This window comes from Vulpes vulpes, chromosome 12 (assembly GCF_048418805.1).
Source record: "Vulpes vulpes isolate BD-2025 chromosome 12, VulVul3, whole genome shotgun sequence".
Taxonomy (NCBI): domain Eukaryota; kingdom Metazoa; phylum Chordata; class Mammalia; order Carnivora; family Canidae; genus Vulpes; species Vulpes vulpes.
In genome coordinates, this window is record NC_132791.1 from 104,991,332 (window position 1) to 105,006,205 (window position 14,874).

The window sequence follows — 14,874 nt, forward strand, 5'->3', positions numbered from 1 at the left end:
TGCACTAATCTCCAGGCAAGGAGAACATTCTCTGCAGCCCGAATTTCCACAGGAGTTGGGGCAACTCCTACACGATTTGATGAATTGGCAATACAGCGATGATGATGATGATGATGATGATGATGATGATGATGATATGATAATGGTGATGGTCAACAACAACATCTACCATTTTGAGCACCTCTTCTTGTGCCATAAGCACGCCGCGTACGTTAGCTGGACCCTCGCCCGTATCCACTACCTTATGAACCTCCCCACTTGCCAGTGAGGAACATAAGTCACAGCAAGATGAATATCATGCCTGGTGTCACAAGACTGACAAGCATCAGACCCAGAAGGCATCTAGACCTTCCTGGCTAGAACTCCTGATGGGTACAGATATGCAGCATGAAATGCAGGTTTGCTCTCTGCCACTTGGAAGAGAACATAATTAATAATAATACCGTTTCCTGAGCAATTCTTTCAGCCTGGAACTGCGTTAAGCCATTTAAATATATTCTCTCATTTAATGCTCACAAAACCCTGAGAGGCAAATATTTTATCCGCAATTTCCTCTTGAATCAGCACAGGCTCAGAGGTGATGATGTTAGTGAGCCCATTGCTGGTAAGGAGTTAAGGCACCTGTCTAGCTTCACCCCGCATCCTGGGGGACACAAGCACCCTCAAGACTGTCTGTCCTCACCCTTGCCCTCACCCGTCAAAGAGGGAGTGGAGTCTGTCCTCCAGCTGGGGAAGTGCACAGAGAATCAGTCCCAGGGTCTAGGGGAAAGGAGAAGCCCCTTGTTCTGACCATCCTCCTAGTCAAAGTACTCCCGGGACCACAGCATGAGGTGCGCCCAGGACCTGAATAATGGGCTGCATGACCCTGGGGTGTTCAGAGCAAGACTGACAATCAAGCCAACTGAGGCTCAGGTCCTGGCTGTGTGGTATGAACTGAATGAGTCGTGTGGCCTCTGGGCCTCAGTTTCTTCATCTGTAAACCACTGACTAAAACAGCAACTTCTCCAGAGTGTTAAAAGGATGATAGGAGGGGATCCCTGGGTGGCGCAGCGGTTTAGCGCCTGCCTTTGGCCCAGGGCGCGATCCTGGAGACCCGGGATCGAATCCCACGTCGGGCTCCCGGTGCATGGAGCCTGCTTCTCCCTCTGCCTGTGTCTCTGCCTCTCTCTCTCTCTCTCACTGTGTGCCTATCATAAATAAATAAAAATTTAAAAAAAAAAAAAATTTAAAAAAAAAAAAAAAAAAAAAAAGGATGATAGGAAAGAATGTAGGTGAAGACATTCACCTAGTGCCCAATTGCTTGATGAATGGAAGTCATTATTATTCTTAATGGCTCAGGGAACTGGGGCACTGACCCCATATTTTACCCCTATTTCCAGGAGTGGGAACAGCTCCCCTATAGTTTTCTCATCAATTATGGTTAATTCCATCCCTCGGAGAAAGCCCAGCTGCACCTGGGCTTGAGACGATGCTAAGGCAACAGGTAGGGGTGGAGATAATCCAAGACAAGAGACCCCAGTGCTTGAGGAATGCACATGCCCACATGCATGGTGCACACAAAGCAGCCCAGTTGGTCAATGGTCATGTGCCCAGGGTCCCCGTGAGTGTGCAGATCCCGCTCTTCCTTCCATCCACCAGCACAGGCACACACACGTACACACGCACCACTCAAGTACACGTGTACGCACACACACCAAATATGCACATACAGGTGCACATAGACACACATGCATACACATGCACACACATGGCCCCGTGCCACGCCCCCCACAGCAGTCAGGGTTTCTGCTGCAAGAACCATGTCTTCCGGGCTGCGGAGCTTCCCTGGGGTTACAGGGGTGGGGTCCCCTGAGGCACTTGCCACCCATTCGGTGACTGTAGAAATTTCCTTTCCCTCAGCCTTCTTTCTGCCAGTCACCTCTGTCAAGGAGTGATTATGCTCCTTTCTGTCAGGAACACTGAGTGATTGTGGCAAGAAAATTGCCTTCAGCGATAGGGATTTAAGAAACGCTTTTCCTGAAAATAGTGCTCAAATTAATTAACTTGGAGGAAAGGATTGCTTTTTTTTTTTTTTTTTTTTTTTTTTTTTAGGTCTGGATTTAATTTATTTTCTCCCAAAGAGTTTTATGTTGTGTGATAACTGGTGAGGAGAGCGCGACCTGCTCGGCCGTCCCCTGAAGTGCGGGAGGCCTGGCAGGATCGTCCCGCGAGGCCCCAGGGGCCCGGAGCTGCCCGCTTTGCAGGGTGGACAAGGCCCCGGCCCGGTTCTGCTGGTTCCATGGAAGGAGGCCGCTCACGCAAGGGAGGCAGGATGTGCCTCAAGGACAGAGTCCAGTTGGTGCTGATGGAGAAAACTCGGCGGCAGGAATGTGAAATCTGGGCAGTAGTGGCACAGGAGTAGCTCAGCCTGATTCCAGCCTGACTCCAGCCTGATTCCAGCACTCTCTGGCGCTAAGCTGCCGTCCCTTCACCTGCAGGTGGGGTATCAACGTACAGCAGGCCTGCGATCGGGCTGGGCGTCCTGAGGCTCAGCTGAGCAGCTGCATTTCGCCTCTGGCTCTGGGATTGGGGGGGGGACCTGGCGACGGGTGCAGGCAACCCCTAGGAGGGAGGGAGCAGCAAGGCTTTGCCATCAGAAAGGCCTGCCATCAAGGCCTGTCCTCTGTCACTAGCTGTGTGACCACGGGGAAGTAATCTAACCTCTTTGAGCTTTCCTTTCTTCATTGCAAAATGGAGATAAAGCTAAATGCATCATAGCATCCTTGTGGGAAAAAAAATCAGTGAAAACACTCAACTTATAACTGATTGATAAATCACCGTTCCTTCCTCCACCCTAATACTACGTAATACAACTATTAGGCATCGAAAAAAATGTAGGTGTGTAATAGATATTTGAATAGACACAAAAATTAAATAGTATGGGCAGCCCAGGTGGCTCAGAGGTTTAGCGCTGCCTTTGGCCCAGGATGTGATCCTAGAGACCCGGGATCGAGTCCCATGTCGGGCTCCCTGCATGGAACCTGCTTCTCCCTCTGCCTGTGTCTCTGCCTCTCTCTCTCTCTCTCTCTCTGTCTCATGAATAAATAAATAAAATCCTTAAAAAAAATAAATAGTGTACATGCATTTATTCTTAATGACTATTTTTTTGTTCTCATGCACACTTCAATCCCAGTCAGACCAGAAGGTAAACCATTACAACGTCGTGTGAAAGAACTCCTGATTTCTGCTCAACGTTTGGATTACGGTGCTCCAAATCAATTCCATGATTCACATTGGGTGGCTAACATTTCCTTTCTTCTTTTTTTTTTTTTTTAAGATTTATCTATTTGTTTTAGAGAAACAGAGAGAGAGACAGTACACATGCAAGGGAGTGGGAAGAGGGGAGGGAAGGGGAAGCTGACTCCCTGCTGAGCGTGGAACCCTTGCCGGTTTGATGAGAGGGCTTGATCTCCAGAACCTGAGACCATGACCTGAGCCTAAACCAAGAGTCAGACACTCAACAGACTGAGCCACCCAGGTGCCTCAAGGGTTGCCAACCTTTCTACAGGTGGCCACCTGTTCTGGGTCTTGTCTCCAGGTTATAGTCAGGAAATGGAAAGGCATTTCGTATCCACCTCTACCAGCATTTCTTAACCCAGAGCGCAGTGGATGAACTTTTCCGGGTCTCCAATCCTTTGAAATTTAAAATACTGCACTCAGTTTATGTAAGTTTTCTTGGGAATTACATTCATAGCATTCACTGGGGCGAGGATGGGGGTGATTTGAGATCCTCCACAAAAAAAAATTAAGATAAATTGGCTTATACCAAATAGAATATTGATGACACACCAATTTAAAATATGTAAAATTCCCAAGTTGATTATTACATAAAGAATTTTTCAATACGCCTTTTATAAAATTTTAAAAAGCTGATTTGAAGAATTCCCTTCAGAAATCACTCTTTTTAAAATAGAGGTCGACTCGACATACTCACATGCAGATTTTTACACACACACACACACTCTTGCCGCCCCAGTCTCAATGCTCCCTGTGGCAGCTGCATGTTGCAGAGAGTTAGAGAATTGAAAACTGTGTTTCTACAGCATCCTGCCTCCCAGGATCATGCAGGTCTTTCAAAGCATCTCAGGAGCCCCAGCCCCTCCCTAGGTTGGCTGTTCATGGCTTTGCAGGCAGAGCAAAGAGCAGGAAAATGTCTTGCCCCCAAAACAGGCAGCCAGGATGATTCCACTAATCCATGGCTACAGATCAAAATTAAGACAGGAAGGCAAGAAACAGAATTTATGCAATCAGGGTGACTGCTGCAGAGCTTTAAAGCAGAAGAAAGCAACCTTCCTGCGGGGCGCTTTGCAGGGACTTTCGGGTTTGCACCCAACCTTCTAGAACGCAGTCCTGAGAGCCTGGCTATGGTCAGAAGCAGTACGGCAGGCACACAAACACCATTCTGATCACAGGCAAGAGTGCCGTGTGATGCCTTTCGTACTTTCAGAGAACCGTAGAGGAAAGGCCATGCTATGAGATGTCCTTAGCACCATTTCCATACGGACTCTAAGACATTCTTGGTTGGACATAACCCTAGACTTCCATTCAGCTATTACTATTGCTGCTGATAGCATAGTTACCGCCTTATTTTCACGACCGTTTGTGTATTTACACAGTAGTCAGACAGCCCACATAGGAACCTAGGGAAGCAAATGCAAAAGTGGCCGAGTACATTGTGACATGGATACATTGCCCCAAGTTCCAAACTTGAAGGAGCAGTTAAAGACAGGAGAGGGACTCCTGACGCACGCCTGGCCTTCTTTTTCCTTGCCTCCCACTCAGTGCCTGGCAGAGTTTTTCATACAGAGGATACCCGCATTCTTGTGTCATATCAAGGAGTACTCAGAGTTTTTTTTTTTTTCCCTTGCCCTCACCTCAAGGATGAGGACAGCCTCTGCACGTGGAAGCAGCATTTCCCAGAGTGTTATCCATGAGCGATCTGCTTCAGAATCACCCGAGGGCTTTCTTTAAAATGCAGCTTCTTGGGCCCCTTCCCAGGCCCCTGAACCAAACTCTTCAGAGATGAGGTCTATGGGTCTGCATTTTTAACAAGCCCACCAAGTGAGGCTTGTGTGCTTTGAAGTTTGAGAACCACTGACTTAGACAAACTATTATTTGTCCAATGCTGACCTTTAGGTCTTGTCTGAGAGCCCTTAGTAAATCAATTAAACCACGCATTGAGACATCTCTAAAGTAGCACTCGACAAAGCTTTTCCCTGGACCCATTGAGAATTGAGTATTGGAAGGTTTAGATAAATCAACCTGGAGGGTAGGTTTACTCGTAGTCCCTTCATGAAGAGTATTTGCCTGCAAGTAAGTGAGTGCAGAATGTTCGTCTCCTATCCATAACTCATCTCCTTGTCTGATGGGGCACATGGGCTGAGGGACCCCCACTCAGCGCTGCCAATGAATTTCCCCCAGCTACTGACATTATAGACCGACTCTACTAGTCACTGCCATTTTCTCAATAAAACTATTACTATGGGAGGGATTGGCTGAGATTGAGAAATGGAAAGAGATGAAATGGATTGAAAGAAAAAGAGGAGGGAAGGGAAGGAAAGAGATCACACAAGAGAGGAAGGAAGTGGAAGGGAGGGCAGGGAAGGGGAGGGGAGAGAGAGAGAGGAGTTGATTCTCTAGTGAGAAGAAACCCCTGTTGTCTTGAAAGCATTCTGCATCAGCAAATCCTTTAATGGAGTGGGGATGGAAGGACTGGCCCAGAGGAACAAAAGGGAGAATACAGAAAGGTGGCAAACAGAAGAAAAGAGCAAAGAGAAATAAGGATTGGCAAGAGTAAAAAGGACATGGGGAACAAAGACTCCAGAGAAGTGAGGGGTTTTCTTTTTTCCTTTTTATACTTTGCAAACACTTCATTTTACTACACTTAATTAATCATAACACAGGAACATAAATGTTTAAAGGATGAAATAAAATGTACAGAAATACACTCAACAAAAATGAGAACCTATAAATTTAACAGTAGGTTGTCCCGCCAGGGCCCAGCCCAGCTCTGCAGCCACAGTGAGCCCCAGCAAGGAAGCGCCCTGTTAGCTGTGGCTCCAATCGGCCAGGGAAATGCAAGGGAGGGGGAATTGCTGCACAGAGAGAGGGAAAGGGACAGAGGGAAAGAGCGAGTATGACAGGGACAGCAGTAACTTCATTCTCTCCTGCCAGGGCCCTCAGACCCGGAAGTCCTCTGACGTGTCTAGCTCAGCCCGTCCTGTAGTTCCAGCCAATTTCATGTTCTCGTGGACCAACCCCGTAAGAAACTGTGCCAATGTCCTGGTTCAAAATGCTGTGACATCAAAGAAAGAAATTTCGATGGCGTCCACCAGGCTGAGACCTTGGATCTGAAAGCCGGGCCTGACGTGAGCAGGAGAGACACTCAGGGTGAAGGGCTCTCTCCCCTGCGCCAACTATAAAAACCATCTCCCGCCAGCGCGATACTGGGTCCCCCTGAGTCTGTGAATCAGGGCCTGCGAGTGTGGGTGGGACCGACCCAGTCCTCCACCCAGGCCCTCCTGGTGACTTGCTCTCTGCTGTTCCCTTTAAGGCTCCGTCTTGGGTCTGGTAACTGAGGGGAGGAATGGGCACACCTTGCAATTAGTGGTCTCTGCAGGGCTGAGGTCCCTGCCTTACTGTGGCTGGCCTCACCTGCCCCCAAACCTGTGCCCTGCAGGGTCCCCCCTCCATGTGCCCGGCTCACGGCCGTCTGGTCGGCCCTGCTGACTGCCCAGGAGACTTCCATTGCCTGTTCACACCTCCCCGGTCACCTCTTCCTCCCGTCCCCACACTGGTGCACACTAGTTCCCTCCTACTGGCCCTGCAGGATGGGTAAGACCCCTCTCACCTCCGGCCCATCCTAAGGGCATCACAGACTCAAATCCTACGACTTACGCTTTGTCCGGCATCTAAGCCTCAAAGCTCGGTGCCCTTCCCGGTCTGCCTGCTGTTGGGGCCTGCCTTTTACTGGGCCGAGTCCTCCGTGGCTGACCGAGGTCCTCAGAGGCCTGCTGTGTCTTTGAGGGATTACAGAGGAGGGTACTTCTGACCTGAGCTATGACCATGACCTGTTTCCACCTTCCCTGGGGAAGCCCTGGAGATTGTTCTCATCCCCCGAACAAACCAGACCGACCCCTACTTTTATGAAAGGTTTGAAATTCTTTTTTTTTAATTAATTAATTTATTTGTTCATGATGGACGTATAGAGAGAGAGAGAGAGAGAGAGAGAGGCACAGACACAAGCAGAAGCAGGCTCCATGCTGGGAGCCCGACGCTGGACTGGATCCCGGGACTCCAGGATCGTGCCCTCGGCCAAAGGCAGGGGCCAAACTGCTGAGCCACCCAGGGATCCAGGTTTGAAATTCTTGAGAGGTTAGAGAGTATGTGGTCAGGATATAGGCTTTACTGTCACCCGTCTGAGTTGAATATTGACCGCAGGACTGACTCCCCTTGGCGCCTCGGGGTCACAGTCTTACAGAGCTGGTGTAAAGGTTCAATATGATTAGGTGAGATTTTTATCATAGTGTCTGGCAGAGAGATACTGATGGGAAAAAAAAAAAAAAACCTGATGAATAGTCTCTGCTCTTCTTAAGTCCCCAGGGCTCTATAATTGTTCTTGGGGAACTTTATCATCGTTACAGAGGCAGACTTCAGCTAATGCCAAGCGACGGAGACCTCGTACTTGGTTAAGAATTCCAGCAAATCTCCGTGGCTCACGAGGGCCAGCTTCAGCCCTGCTCTCTGAACCTGCTGGCCACTCTTGCGGCCGCTGGCTAAGCACATAATTCCTGCAGCAGAGAGCGCCTCCTCTTCCTGTGCAGCACCACTTCCCTCGACCTTGTCCTTCCACCTCCTAGAACTCTAGGAGAACATCCCAACTATCTCATCCGTGCCCTAAATTCAGATAGTATGTTCCCTAGTGTGTTCAGATTTTCTTTGTGCCATTCTTGAGGGTTTCTTGTGTTGTAATCACATTCGTTATCCTTGATAATCCCCAAACTAAGCAAAAATGTTGATATCTTAATGCAGAGAAGCTCCAGGAAGCCCACACACAGCCTGACACTACCTCTCCTGGACCAAGACCTGACTGTTCCCAGGCCTTGTAATTGGCCCACGATTAACCAGGAGGAGGGCAAGATTAATCCCTGAGGGAATAGTTACCTGTTACTCACCGCCAGGAACATGCCCTGCAAGCCAGTGGCCTCTGAGCTAGTCCCAGCTGCCCACAACTGTAGGGTTGAGTGACAGATTTTAATTTGTAAACCCAATTCGGAAAGATTCTAAAGTCGCTCCCAAGTTAATCAAGCAGAGTACAGCAATCAATTAATGGTATCTATTTTGGTCACTTGAGGGAGGAGGGCAGTTTTTTTTGTTTTTTGTTTTTTGTTTTTTTTTTATCAATAGCCCTTTAGGGCAGGGAAATCAGGCACTAACATCTGAAATCTGAGATCACTCTGATACCTTGGAAAATGTGGAAGCTCCTACAATTAGCCAGGACCTGGTAAGCTGATTGAAAAATGGCCCCTGTATTTCCTTCTCCTCTCCCTCCTTCTCCTCCTTCTTCCCTTCCTCTTTCTTCCTCTCCTTTTCCTTCTCCTGCTTCTTCTTCTTCTCCTTCTTTTTCTTAAACCCAGTATCCTATCAAGTGGGATCTATCCTCCCCCCACCTCCCTGACCTCCCTGGGATCTGTTCTGACCATGCGCCTTGCCTGTAGAATGCTTGAAAATGAAAAATGCCAGTTCTGAGTCTAGTCCTGCAGAGACCTTACAGTCTCGAGTGTGTTCCCTTGGAACCCGTGTCTGTCACAAGAACAAAACTGAGCTGGTCTGCTGGAGACTGGGAGACCACGCGGGCCAGAGCCCGCCACCTGAGGCCAGTGAGGCCTGCCCATTCCTACCCAAGCAGCCAGCTGACTGCGGATGCTGATGACGAGTCCAGCTCTGAAGAGCTGCCAGTGAGCTAGATGAATGTTCGTTGGTTTATACCACTGGTCCTGTGTGTGTTTGGTTTTCTTACACAGCATTATTCTAGTAAGACATAATGGATATAAAAGGTAGCAACAAATTACATCCTGAGGACTCTAGCCATAACTACTGACCATGAATTTCAGATTTTTTTTAGTTACTCTTCCCATATGCATCTGATTCAATGCTCCTCTAACTTTCTGTGGTGAAGGACCAGCTATTTATTTTCACATTTTTTTGTTGTTTTTATTTGAAAGAATTATAGCTTCAGATGAAGTCATAAAAATTAGAATAGTACACAGAGAGCTAGGTTTGGGGGTTTGTTTTTTTTCCCCCAATCTGTTGTAGATTAGATGTTTCTATAAAACACAACAGAAATGAATTAGCAGGAAAATGAAAAAAAAATTATGGGACTACACAAAATCTTTATTACATTTAATAGAGCACACATAAAATTATAGAAGCTTTTATGAAAATTTCCAAATGCTTATTGTCGGTTTGTATATGCATCTAATCATAGACCAGTGACAAATGTTTCATGACCTGGCACTGATCCACAGACCACACCTAAATAGCATTACTTCAAACTCTTCTGGAGATCTTCTGAGACAAGAAATGGAAACTAGGCTTGAGTATAGCAGAGATAATTTTGGTCTCAAACGATCTTATCACAGAGAAGTTCTCCTGAAGAGGATATTTTTGAAATATCTTTTACCCTAAGTGCTATCAAAGAGTGTTTTTGTGGTTATCTAACGCTGGATGATGGGAAGAAAAATTATAAAGCACGCTTCGGCCTCTATACAGGAATTTTCTTGTTACTGATTTTTTTCTTTTTCCCTACCACTGCAACAAACAAAGAAAACAAAATAAGCAAAAACACGGCCACGTCAGTGTTGAAGTGCTGATATTCAAAATGTGTGATTCTAAACCGTGTGAACCAAAAAGAATTTATTACCAGTTAATATGCTTCTGGTAGAAGATTGTTGTTGTTGGTTTGTTTTTTTTTTTTTTTTTTTATCTGTCTGGTTTTTTGTTTGTTTAGGTGCTTTGTTGTTCTTGTAGCTGTTATTTCTTAAACTCGTCTCTTTAAGTAAGAGAAACATGTTGAGCCAAAGAGAATTAGACTGCTATTCCCCACCCAACTTTTTCCTGAATCTTGAGGAAGTAAGTCCTGTGAGACAGGTCCCTGCCTCTTAGAGAGTGCAGGATGGGGAATGTAGTGAAAAACTAGTTTTGTTCACAAAGGCAGAATTGGGAAAGGAATGATAAAGGATCTGGGCACAGACCAGGGCCACTGAGGTTGGTATAATATTCAGATTCATTACAGTGATACCTGGTATCCACGTCTACTCCCCTGAGCTGCCTCCAGGATGGGAAAGGTGGGGCCACGCTCTGGAGGAACCGTGAACTCTATGAGCATCATAAGTCACACACACCCGAGGGAGAGTCCGTCACATTTGGCACGATGACAGTGGAGGGGCTGGTAATTTGTGCTGTGTTCTCTTTTCCTCTTTGTTCACTTACTTAATAAATGGGCACCTGTCCCCTAAGTGTTACAAAAGAGTATTTAATTTGGGTGGAGCATTAGGAAGGATGAGAAAATGGCAGAGACCATCAGTAAATTATGGACAGCTCACTTTGGCTCTTCTGCAACATCTTACTGCGCGCATTCCTACGTCTTTCCAGTCCATTCTCCTTTGAATAGTAGAGTCTGATCATGTCGTGATCATGTTTTAAAAGAATTCAGTAGTTTCCCATTGATCTTAGAATAAAGTTGCGAGTCTTCAGCATGGTCCCTATGGTCCAGCTTGAATGAGCCCCTGATCAGAAGAATCTCATACAATCTCCCTCCCTCTCACTTTGACCCTTTCACACTGGTCTTTTCTCTTTCCTCAAATTTGTCAAGCTTCTTCCCACTTCTCCATCTCCTCATCCACCCCCATCCTTGCCCCTCGTTGCCTAATTTCTCATCTTTCATTCCTCAGCATTCAATTTCCAGACTAAATTAAATCCTTATCATCAGTTCTGAGCACTTTAGATTTACTCTCCCTCCCCCACTCCAGACATGATCACAACTGTACTCACGTAATTATGTGTGTGATTCCTCTTTAATTTTTGTTCTCTATCATGAAAATGTGAGCTCCATCAAGACAGGGACCATGTGCACTTTGATCATCTTTGTATCTTCATCACCTTGTAGTATCACTGGTTCATTCAAAATATTTCTTGGATGAATGCAAAGGCACTTCAATACCAGTTCTACTACCAGGCCTGAAAGTTCAAAGCCAGACACTGTCAAATTCTGCATTCTAATGCCAAAGAAAAGCAGCACAAGACTATTTTCTTCTGAATTTGAACTCAGATGAACTCAAAACAGAAGCACATACTTCTTCCAAGATGAGAAAAAAATAATAAGTAAAAAACAAGTTTTCTTGGAAAGCACAGCTATATAAAAGCACTCTTAAAATTGTACAGATAAACTTAAACTCTGTTGATTCTGTTTTTTTTAATTTTTAAAGATTTTTTAAATTTATTTTTTATTGGTGTTCAATTTGCCAACATATAGAATAGCACCCAGTGTTCATCCCATCAAGTGCCCCCCTCAGTGCCCATCACCCAGTCACCTCCACCTCCTGCCCACCTCCCTTTCTACCACCCCTTGTTCATTTCCCAGATTTAGGAGTCTCTCATGTTCTGTCTCCCTTTCTGATATTTCCCACTCATTTTTTCTCCTTTCCCCTTTATTCCCTTTCACTATTTTGATAGACTCCTATCTGCCGGGAATGGTGATGACAATCCATCATGGTGGGATTCCTCCAATTCTTACTCTGAATCAAGGCTATCTCCCTCTGACTGTGGCCTTACTTGTGCTAATTAAGAGGATTTTTCCTTAGGCTTCAGGGTGCCAGCATGATCTCAGGGTAAGCACCATCTTTTGAGGTATAGAGAGCCTCCTACTCTGGTGGAGTAGAAAAGCACAGGAGGATATATGTGCCCGTCCAAATTATCCTTTTAGGAATACATTCAAATAAAGTCTATTCAACTCTCTAATTCTCCTATATTCAATACTAAGGGTTACTCAATTTCTAGGTGGTCCAAGATATTTCCAAAAAGAATAATTATAATCTTTTTTCCCCTAGTCTCTAAAATTAGCTACTAATGACCTAGGTCCTTCAATTATTCCCAAGATCAACTTGAAACCATATTTTGAGGTTGTACACTCTGATGTTATTTTGACTTTCCTGCTTGACAGCTCTGGCCTTGACCTTTTAATAAAACTGTTGATGCATTGTTTGTCAATACAGAGCTCACCTATAAAACTTTTGAAGTACCCCTTATAGGGAAGCCTTAATATGACTGTTTACCCAGCATGTGACTCCTTTCAGAGACAGCCCAACAAAGTATGCTGATTGCTTGTTCAAAAGGAGACCTTCTAAAATGCCTCTGATGTTTTGTCCTTCCCCTCCGCACCAAGCCCATGAGTATTAACTTCACATCCTGACAATTTTCAGTCCTTTCTGCTTTCTAACCTTGAGGAACTAAAAACAAAGTTGAACTGATATTTATTCTTTCATCTATAACTCAAGTGGCTGCTCCATATCTTTGTCAATGAAGGAATCCCTGTAGTCATGCTTCAAGCTTAAATTACTAGGCTTCAATTAGTTTCCCTGCATATACACCCCACCCTCACCCAGAAACATATCTCCATTGCACCTCATAATTGTCAGACCTCCAGGATATACACCATAAATGTTTGTAAATTGGTGTGAATGTGGAAAGAAATGAGTGATATTGAATTCATACCTACTACACTTATTTTGAGTTTTTGGTAAACATTATTTTGTTCAATAATACACTTCCTGTGTAGGAGGCAGCAGGATGTTTTCACCAACCAGTTTTTTTTTAATTAATTACTTAATTAAAAAATGATTTTATTTATTTATTTGAGAGAGAGAAAGAGCAGAGCAAGAGAGCATGAACAGGGGTAGGGAAGGGCAGAGGGAGAGGGAGAATCAGACTCCTCGCTGAGCAGGGAGTCTGATGTGGGGCTCGATCCCAGGACCCTAGTACCATGACCTGAGCCAAAGGTAGATGCTTAACCAACTGAGCCACCCAAGGACCCCTCACCAACCCATTTTAATGATTATTAACATCCCTCAATAAAAGAAAAACAAAACTTCAGATTATGGCTACCATTTCTGTACCATCTTATAATGTCGAATATCACTGAACCTAGAGTAGCATCACTCCATGAAACATGTCAGTGATCACTGAATTACCAGCATTTTGTCATTTATTGTTAATTTATTGGTTAGACATTTTGTCATAGAAAGACACACTAATGTAATGTAAAGGCTTATATAAACATATGACAGGCACCCCTTGTGACAACTTATTTGTAAAGGGCTGAAAAGACGTTGCTTCTAGCCATGATAGGAATAACAAAGAGTGGGCTTATGTGACCATATTAAATAACTAGAAAACACACGCAAAAAAAATGTATGAATCCAACTGCCTTTAGATATTGGACAACAGACTGGAGGAAATAGCAATTCTTGAAAGAAGAGAGAAAAATGAGGTGAACTCAGAGATTCTGGATTCCCCAGATTTCTACCTGGAGGCAATCTCTGAACTATGCTTTCAGAAGAGGGAACCCTAACAAAGTGCAATCTTGGTGAATTAAGGAGAGGAAGACTAGAGTTCGAAGAACTTGTGGAAGCTAGAAGTGTAAGATAGAGTTTCTTAAAGGAGGGAACTAGATAGAAAAAAAAAATGTTTAGAAATCTACATAGGGTTTCCTTTGAGCTCTATTGAATAGTAGGCTATGCAAGAGACTGTATGACCTGCAAAACCTGCAATATTTGTTATTTACCTGTTTATAGAAAAAGCTTGCTATTTTTGCCCTAGAAATGAAAATATAATATTTAAGGTGAAATTTTCACTGGATAAAATTAACAACAGCTTAGACATTAGAGAAGAAAATATTAGTAATTGTGAAGATAGTAGTAGAACCTGTCTAAAATGAAGCCAACATGGGGATGCCTGGGTGGCTCAGTGGTTGAGCCTTCAGCTCAGGGCATGATCCTGGAGTCCTAGGATTGAGTCCCACATCAGGCTCCCTGAATGGAGCCTGTTTCTCTCTCTGCTTCTGTCTCTGCCTCTCTTTCTGTGTCTCTCATGAGTAAATAAAATCTTTAAAAAAAATAAAAAATAAAAATAAAATGAAGCCAACATGAAAAAAGTACTGAAAATCAAATGAAGAGAGACTGAAATTAGAGCCAATATCAATTAGTCTAACATACATGAAATAGGAAGAGCAAGAAGGAAAAAAAAAAGAATAAGATATAAAAATATTTGAAAAATGTAATGGTTCAAGTTTTTCAAATTTGATAAAACCTATAAACTCAAATGCAACAAGGTCAAAGAATTCCACCTAGGGTAAACAGAAAGAAAACCACACTAAGGTGCATCATAATCACATTACTTGAACCTGGTGATAAAGACAAAATATTAGAAACGGCTAGAGACAGAAAGCCACTGTATGTACAGAGAAAGAGAAGAATGAGAGAAGAAAACTATGCAACCCTTAAATCAATAGAACAAGGTCTTTAAATAACAGATAGAAGGAAAAAAAATCTGTCAACTTAGTATTTTATATTCAGTGAAAATAGCCTCAAAAATGAAGACAAAATAAAACCTTTTTCAGACAAAAGCTGGAAGAATTTATCACCAGTAAATCATTTCTATAAGAAATATTGAAAAGAAATTTCTTTGGGCAGAAAGAAAATGATAACAGATGGGAAGCATGGATTTACACAAAAATAAAGAGCACTTTAAAATGTCAGTATTTGCGTTTTTCCTAATCTT